The following is a 10,199-nucleotide window of genomic DNA, read 5'->3' on the forward strand; positions in this document are numbered from 1 at the left end:
TTTATTGGCCAAAGAATTGTATCCTGTGCCCCTCATTCCAGAAAGAACTTGTAGCAGCTTATAGGGACAGATGAAATTTAAAAAGAAGAAGGAGGAGAAGAAACTGGGGCAAAGAGAAAAATAAGTGAAGCCAAGGGGCAAAGCTAATATACAACACGAATATCTTTTTTTAAAAATGGCGTGCTGGATCTGTCTTATACTGACTAACCAGGGCAGATTGTAAAGTATTCAGGAATTTTGAAAGGCAGCTGTTAACCATTGGCAGCTTGATATTGACCATCGTAGAAGTATTTATGCCACAGAAATCAGTAATGCTACAAGTCAGAGCTTTTCTTTCTTCCCCAGAGAGCCAACTTAACAGGAAACATACTTATCTGTCGACTATCACTGGGTAAAAAAAAAAAAAAAAACCTGGCTCTGAGCTAAAGGGTAGTGAAAGCAAAGGCAGAAATGAAATTAACTATAAGATTCAAATGGTTTATTAAGAAAAAAAGCCATCCAAAAAAAACTTACAAAATTTTTCAAGCCACAGAACATTTACCTAGAAAACACACTATGCCATAAAGAAAACTCCAATAAATTCCAAAGTATTAGAATCTTTGAAACTATCCATATTCTGTGGCCAGACTGTAACAAAATTAGAACTAGATGACAAAAAGATACCTAAATTTTTCATGCTTTGCAAATGAAGAAAATATTGATAAATAACATGGATTTAAAAGGCAGTCATAAATGAAATTAATTCATTTAGAACCAGGTGGTTAAAATGTTACATATCACATTTTGATAAACATAATTAGAACAGTACTTAAAAAGAATTTTGTAGCTTCAGATACATTTATTAGAACAAGAAATTTAAAAATAACTTAAAAATTCTCCTGAAAAATCTGGAAAAAGGCAATTGAGCATACCTAAGAAACAAGAAGGAAGGAAATTATAAAGATAAAAATATAAAACTATTTAATAGAAAACAAATCTATGTAGTAAAGATTCACAAAACCAAAAGCTGCTTCTTAAAAATATATATTTATAACATATTCAGACTTAGAACCAGACTGACCCTGAATAAAGGGGAGAAAGAAATCAATAAACAAAATAAAACAAACAAAACAAAACAAAAAAAGAATGAAAAGAAGGGAATAGCTACAAATATAACAGAGATATGAAACATAATAAAGGGTTTATGAACAAGTATATGCTAATAAATTTGAAAACCTCTGTGAGATAGATAAGTTCCCAGAAAATTTTAGCCTACCAAAATTAGCAAAAAGAAATACAAAATTTGACTATGCCAATAAATATTGAAGAAATGAACAAATTTGCAAAGGCCTCTAATAAAAATAATATTTTTGTAAAAAAATGCCCAGATGGTTTCACAGGTGAGTTACACTAAACATTCAAGGAATACGCAACTCCTATGCTATGGTATTTGTTTGTTTGCTTGTTTGTTTGTTTGTTTTCAGAAAATAGGAAAAAGATTAAAAGCTACTGAGCTAATTTTATCAGGCTAGTATAATCTTGATTCCAAAATGAGGTATGGAAAATTCAAGGAAAGAAAATAATATGCTCATTTCACTTTGAACATATGTGGGGAAAATAAATAATTATTTATGAGTTGAATTCAACAGTATTAAAAATAATAATATATCAAGATCAAATGGAAAATCCTTAGAATGCAAGAATGCTTCAATATAATCAAATATATTACTGCTATTCACCATATTCATTGACTCAAAGGAAAAACCATCTGCTTTTCTCAATCAATAAAGGCATTTTATAAAGTTAAATATCCATTTGTGATTTGTGAAAAAGTGTTAAGGAACCAATAATCAAATAAAACTTTCTTATCTTGGTAAAGGTTATATTCCAAAACAAAATCTATGACAAGCAATATACATAGTGGAAAAATCTGAAGTGCCCAGACAAGATTGCTTACTATAACTATTATTAAACATAACACTGGGGTTCAGGCTCATGCATAAGGAGAAAAAGAGAAACGAAAGGACTGGGAAAAAACTATTTTTATTTGAAGATTTTATGATCATTTAGAAATTAAAAAAACCCAACAACAGAAGCAGCAAATTATCAAAATAACAAAAGAATTAATCAAGGTTTTTAGCCATAAGAACAACTAACAAAAATTAAGAGCATTTCTCTATACCAGAATAACCAATAAGAAATATAATAAAAATTAGAAATAATTTACAAGAGCCAAAAAACTATAAAGCATGTACTGATTAACTTAACAAAGAAATTCATAGAAAATTTAATACTCTAATTAAAGAAGTCATTGAATATAATTTGAAATAATGGAGAGTTATTTTGCATGCTTGGATGAGATCACAATCTTATAAAGATATCAGTTGTTCCCCAAATTCATCTTTAAATTGAGTATAATCCCTATTGACACGCCACTTGAACTTTCTGAGGAAATTTATAAATTTACCCTAAAATATATATGATAGAATAAAGGTCTTCAAATAGCTAAGCAAATCTTTAAGAAGAAACAATGCAAAGGGGAGACTTTTTCTAAGAAACATTAAGACATTCTATAGAACTATGATTATGAAAAATATATACTATAAATTCAATAGTTATTTAAAAAGAAAAAAATAATAAATTGACAAGGAAAAGGAATTCCAAAATAAGGTATGGAAATAGAGAGCTCACACACACACACACACACACACACACACACACACACACTAGCCTAGTATACAATAAAATTTGCACCATAAATTAATTGGGAAATTACAGATTTTTAAATAGGTATTATTAGAAAAAATGGCTCAGTATATAAAGAAACACAAAGTTGGATCCTGACCTAATGCCACATATAATAGCAGGTGAATTGAAGCCACCAAAGAGTGTGAAGCTTTAAATGTAACAAAATAAAACATAAAGTTTATATTTGTGACCAGGGAAAGGAAAAGACTTCTTTTTATAAAACCCCCAAAACCATAATGGGAAATATTATTTCACTGCATCAAAATTAAAAACTTTTTTTAATGGAAGCAATGGACCACTCTATAAACAAATAACAGAATAGGAGAAGATATTTGCATTGTCTAAAACCAACCAAATATAGTATCTAGAATATACAATGAACTGCAAATCAACAACAAAAAGGCAGCAACTCTTAAAGAAAAATGCATGAAGGACATAGACATGGACTTTACTGAAGAGGAAATAAAAAAGGTAACGAGCATTTGAAGAAATAGTCAAACTCAACAATAATCACAGTAAAACAAAATTATACATTATTTTATACCTATTAGACTGGAAAACATTAGAGTTAGATAATGCTGAATGTTGGTGAGCAAACAGGGATGAAGGAAGCCTCCTACTCAGCCAGTAGAAACATAAACTGGAGCAGCCCTTCTGGAGAGAATTCTGTGATACTTAGTCAAAATCTTTCGGGGATCCAACAATTCCACACCTGAGAATTAACCCCCCTCCCAACTATCTAGTAAGTCCATGAGGAGACTTATACAAGAATGTTATTTATAAATTATTGTGGTAGCAGGGAGATAGAGGCAAACTTCGTGTCTCCTAGAGAGACGGTAGGAAAAAAGCTGTGCCTGCACAACCTGGAGACCTATGAAGAAGTTAAAAGAAGTCCATTAAATGCACACAGTAACATAGATGGATCTTTAAAACAGAGTATTGAGGGGGAAAAAACGAGTAACAGAATGAGCTAGTTAGCACAAAGCCACTCACTTTAAATAAAAAATGAATGCACACAAAACAATACACATTTTGCAAGAATACTATAACAAAAAGATGCATACAAAATATATTAGAATGGTTGCCTTTAGTGAGGGAAGGGAAATTGGAAGTGGAAAATGGGGATAAAAATGACAACAAACAGAGGAGATTTTGTATGCACCAATGATGACCATGTGCCATGAAGTGAAGAATATAATTCTACCATTTACATTTAAAAAATTTTTTGAAGTGAATGACTCAAAGGAAATCATAGCTCTGAGAGCAATTTCTTCTATATTTCCATGGCAACTTATAGATAATTTCACATTTTTTTCCATCCAACTAAATAAACAGGGAATATAGGTAAAGCGTTTGATCAAAGATCAGAATTTAGAAAGGGAGAATAGGAATTAAGAAGAATGCTTAGATTTTGCCTACATTTGCAGTGCCTCTCTCCAACGAATATGTATTATTCTTTTATTCCAAACCTTTTAGACTCTAATAAACATGTTCTATTTTATAAAACAAACTAGAATATGCAGGTTATCTTCGGTTCTATTCACCAAATTCTTAACTCTGCTGGTTATGGGCATATATTGCAAGAACAAAAATGTTTGAACTCTACTGGGTTTATTCAGAAGCATTGGAAATTGGTTCAACAATATCAACTCTACCCAACCATGTTTATGACAGTTCTATGTGCAGTATAAGTATATGTAATACTGAATATATGCTCTCAAAAACTCAGAAATGAAGTATGGAGATTCGATTTTTATCTAAACTGTGTTGACATGGAAAAGACTGAATTTCTCTAGGAAAAAGCCTTTTCTAGGAAATATTTTAGGGTTCTCCAGAGAAACAGAAGCAATAAGACATACATATAGATTCACTTGAAGGAATTATTTCATGTAGTTGTGGGAGCTGGCAAGTTTAAAATCTTCAGGGCAGGCTAAAGGCCCAGGGTAGAGTTGATGTGGTAGCTCAATTTTGAAGACTATCTGGAGGCAGAATTCCCTCGTCCTCAGGAGACCTCATTCTTTTTCTCTTAAAGCCCTCAACTAATTGGTAGGCCCACCCACATTATGGAGGGTAACCTGCTTTACTCAAAATCTATTGATGTAAATGTTAATTTCATCTAAAAAATACCTTCAAGGCAATATCTAAGGCACCCAAATATCTGGGTACTATAGCCTAGTCAAGCTGACAAAAATTAGCCATCGCATAGCTCAAAGTAAAACTAAGATAAATGTGGCAAAAGTGTTGAGAAAGGACATGGACCCAGTATTAACCAATTCAGACAGCTGAACCATCACTGAAGTATTGGACTGACCTCACATCCAAGGTAACATGCAACGAACGAGGTTTTAGCTTAGGATGGGTACCAGACAAACGCTGAGTGATTCAGTTGAGGGTTTTGTCACTACCTCTATAGGCTGGCTGCTTCAGACTACCCTAGAGGGCATACAAAGAAAAAAGACTAAATTAAAAGCTTTTCATCCAAACACAAGACAAGAATGGAAAATTTTGAAAAAGTACTATAGCAGTTTTAAAGGATACCTTTTGTCCTATAACCCAGCACAGATATAGATGAGGGCCAAGCCTAAGGTCTGATGATAAAAGTTATGAAGTTGTAGAAATATTAATTGCACAGCCCCACCGGATCTCTAATGCTAAGGTAAGGCCAATGGTTGAGATGGATTTGGACCCTGAGCTATGAAATGGGGACATAAGAACAGACACAGAGAAGTCTGAGAACTAGGGATTGTCAAATCCCCCAGAACATCTTTGCTGAAAGAAGCAGACCCACTGCACTAGTTATCTATTGCTATGTAACAAATAACACCAAAATTTAGCAGTTTAAAATAACAAATGTTTACAATTGGACATTATTGTCACAATTGGGAAATTTTGAATAAGGATATAAATTTGATAATATTGTATCAATTTTAAGTATCTTGGGAGTGACAATGGTATTGTGGTTATGCAGGAGAAATGTTCTTAAAACACACACGCCAAACTATTTAGGGGTGAAACATCATAATACTCACAGATTACTCTCAAATGGTTTTTACAAAATGGATAAATAAAATATAATATATTCATACAATGGAATACTATGCAAGCAATAAATATTAATGAACTACTGACAGTGCAACAACATGGATAAGTCTCGTAGAAACAATATTGAGTGAAGAAGCCAGATGCACCAAAAACACACACCATGTATGTTTCAATTATCTGTTGCTATGTAGCAAACCACCCCTAAAACTTCTGATTTAAAACAAAAACATTCGCTTTGTTATTTCTTGTGAGTCTGTGAGTTAACTGGGCTTTCAATAATATCGTAATACTAAACTTATCAGCTGATCATTTGTAAGTTATATAATGTCTAATCACTATATTGTATTCCTGAAACTAATATAACATTGACTGTTAACTCTAATTGAAAAAAATTTTTTTAATTTTTTAAAAATAAATAAATTTTTTTTATATATATAATAAAAGAAACGCTGATGTAGCCCATGAACCAAAGCACTTACAACAGCCACTCCACACAGCACCTCACATTGCATGTATGGACACTGATTATATTTTCTGGCTGCCTATCAGGTTTGAACATCTTTAGAATACTGTAAGAATACCCCCTCCTTATGAGTCTTGACTTCCCATAGTAGAATTCAGAAAACTCACTTCCCTTAGCCCTCTTTGAAGCTAGAGCACAAATACAGAATCTAAGTCCCACCAATCAAATTCAGCCCCTTGAGACTTCAACTGAGTAACAGGAGGAAATGGAGATTCTTTTTGTATTCATTTCGCTGGCAAAGGTGACAGAAGAAGCAACTGGCTTTAGGGGAAGCAGTGGTTTAAAAAAAAAAGGCGAAGTTCCTGAAACAGAAGTGGCTTAGGTGTCTTAAGTACTTACTGGCTACAGTAAAGTTCCTAACAGCAGATCCAAGAGCAACATGTAGAAGCCGTGGGGCAGCAGCAGTCATGTGGCCTATCACACATGCTGGGGGAAGGGGCACCTTTATCTATCCATAATGAGCCACCTATCATTTCTGCTCTAAAAGCCTAATTCTGAGAGAAATTTATTTTAGACTTTTTGAAGTTTTATCAAACTGATTAACCATAAAGAATACAAGAGACTTGAATCAGAGTATTTACAAAACAAAGATGTATGAAGTCAGGAAAAATTGCTACATTAGAAATTCAGTTACTTTACTACAAGGCAATAAAATAATAACCTTGGCATTATCTTCTTTACCAGAGAAAAGGCAAAGCCATTATACCTTATCAGCTTTCTAGATTAACCTCTAATAGTACAGGGCCAGCCAGGTTCTTTTCAGTCAAGGGACAATCCCTAAGACACTCAGATTTTGATCAGGCAGGATTATGAGAAAATGTTCCAGTGTGGTATTAAATAAGCAAACACAATTTTGCCTTATTTATAATGTTTGGAACATTTTTCCTGCACAATTCCTGCCTGTAAGGTACAGAACTGATCAAATAAGAGTTTTTCAGAAATGTTCTAATTCAGTATAATTAATTGGATAGTCTCTTTTATTTGGCCTATTTTAGGATTGTGACATAAAGACTTCCTTGTGTAGTTAACAAAACAAAGGTCCTGTGATATTATTTTTTACAAGGTGAAAGTTTAAGCCTTTGGTGCTGCCTAGTGGTCAAGTGGGTAGTGACTACCTAGTGGGAAAACCCAAAGATTTTTTTGAGTAAAAGCTAGCTTGACAGTTTTAATATTCTGAATTCAGGATCTGGGCTTCAGAAAGGCAATGATAAAAAAAGAATTTTCAAAAGAAACTGGTCACTTAATTAACCTAAGTATGCAGGTACCTGAGAGGGAGCAATTATCATAGCTTTTGCTCTCCCAATAACCAGAGTGACAATAAAACTTTTTATATATAAAGAAGGTAACACAGTAATTATAAGAAGTTGAAGGACTCTCAGAATCTAAGGGCTTTTGTTATCTGTTTTTTAAATGACACCATCAGTACAAAGCACTCAAAGTTATCAGGATATTAAGTGAAAGTGTTCTGATGAGAACAGAAATCTCTGCTAGCTTGGCTGTTATACTAAAGGGCAAAAAAAAATTTCTACCTCTTTTTAAAAGTAAAATGACTATTCCAAGACTAACTTTGAACTACAAGTTCTCTCCTTTTATGCTTATTAATTTTAATTCATCATTATGTGTATGTTTTAAACATATAGAAATATGCACATAGTTAGAAGATATTAAAGCTTTTGGCTTCAGCTTTAAAATGTAACTAACCTTATTAATACAATACACTAATGTATATGCCACATTGAATTTACCACCTCGATTTGAGTTTTGCAAAAAAGTAAATACAGACAAGACTGTATATGTAAAAGCCACTTAGTTACTCAGTATGTTTTCTCTTTGTCTCTATGAATTTTTATTTCTTTTAAGAAATTTGCAGGTAATCAAAAGTCACTTGTTAATTAACTCAATTTAAATTAATCCAAAGTCATAAAATCATTTAGGTTGAGACTATAGAGCAACATAGTCACCATTGATCTTATAAGTTTTTCTAAAAGGTGAAATTTTAAAATTTTACAAAGAGAATAAGTTGGAAAAACTAAGTCAAAGATTTTCAGCATTGTCTAAAGTTCACAAGAGCCAATTTTTTAAAAAAATAAAAGCATCTTTTATGATAATTGAATTAGATTAAATGCATATGTTTTTTATTTAAGCTTGCTTATTTAAATTGGGACAGCAAATGAGTCTAAGGGTGGGAAACGATTTTTTGTTTGCTTGTTTGTTTTTGAAAAAACAATTTACAGTGATAGAATGCAAATTAGTAGCTGTCTAGAGTGAGGAGTGCAAAGGAGTAAGAAGACTGGCTGCAGAAAGGCAAGAGGGAACTTTGGGGGTCAACAAAAATGTTCTGTATATTGATTGGAGTGGTGGTTACAGCTGTATACATTTATCGAAACTCATTCAACCAAATACATTAAACATTTCCATTTGTGTATGTAAATTGCACCTCAATAAAACCAAAAATAAGATTGAAAGTTTCATTTGTGGAGTGCTTGGGCTTCAGCAGCAGAGAACCAAATAGGTTATGTCAAGGATAGTGCTACCCAACATACCTTGTCCCTTTTTGCCCCCTAATTTAGTAGATCAGTTTTTTCATTCAATTTATTTAAACTAAAAAAAAAAAAAGCAATTTACCCATTTCTCTCACCCATTCAAACCTTTTTTATAAATCGGGTAGTTTCCAATTCTTTGCTTCCAGCAAAATGGAAAAAAGACCTACTCAAGTTGTTAGCTATTATATCATTTAAAGTAATTTTTGATGATACTTGACTACATGATTTAGGAAATATAATTCTGCAGAAATTCAAACAATTAAGCAAAATCTCTGTGACAAAATTCTATCTGTTGCAATCCACTTAATTATGTGCACAAAATTTCCAAGTACATGTACGTAAAAGGAGAATTCAAAATAAAACTGATGCCAAATTTTGTCTTGTTCTAGAAATAAGTATTATTTATCCACAGGTACATTAAACTAATTGGGAAGAGCTCCATCTATTCTATTAAGAGATTCAGTGCCAAGATAATTTTACTTTCATGGGTGACACTTATAAAAATATGTAATAAATTTATACTGTTTTGAACTATTATGTACTGTACCTAATTGCAATAAGTCAAATAAAAGAAACATTTTAATTCTTCGAAATTTATAGAAACTTTATAGTGATTGACTTTGTTGTTACAGAGAATTATGATATGGTGAACTTCCCCCCAAAATTGCAAGTTTAAATTTAGGATAAAATTCTGGCAGGCAAGTTGAGAATGAAATTGAGAAAAAGAGAAATAATACAAAATGTCTGCATGTTTATATTTATGAAATAGATAATGGCATGTATAAAATCTTGGATACATTTTTTAAATGATGTAGCAGTTTTATTTTTTAAATGCCAATATTGACCAGAAACTTATATGTTTTTAAACTTACAATAAGAACCTTTTGTCAACTTCAAAACATATGGGGAGAAGACTTCCGCTTCTGAGACACGGAGTGGATGTACTTTTTACTGTTCCTCCTGCTAAGTACAACTAAAGGTCCTGCACATTAGTTTAAAACAAATATAAGAAGACTCCGAAAGGTGGTGAGAAGGCGGCAGATTTGCTAGGGACTTCAGGACCCCACGATGGTAAGTCCCCTGGGTTTTCTCTTTGCCTTATGTATCTCAGACTTAGAATTCAAAAAGTCAACAACCCCAAAACACCAACAGCCACAGAGAATAAAGGCGGGGGCAGCCTCAAAAGACAGACAGAAAACTTTTAGACAATTGCTCTACTCCAGCCAAACCACACAAAAATCTGATTCCACCCCACCAGCAAAGGCCCATTGAGGAGCCTAGACTTCCACCCTTAATAGACAGTAAACCCCCAACACACACCCCAGGGAGGTGTCAGAAAAAATGAGTAGGGAGCCAGATCCTTC

This window comes from Pteropus vampyrus, unplaced genomic scaffold, assembly GCF_000151845.1.
Source record: "Pteropus vampyrus isolate Shadow unplaced genomic scaffold, Pvam_2.0 Scaffold225, whole genome shotgun sequence".
NCBI lineage: Eukaryota > Metazoa > Chordata > Mammalia > Chiroptera > Pteropodidae > Pteropus > Pteropus vampyrus.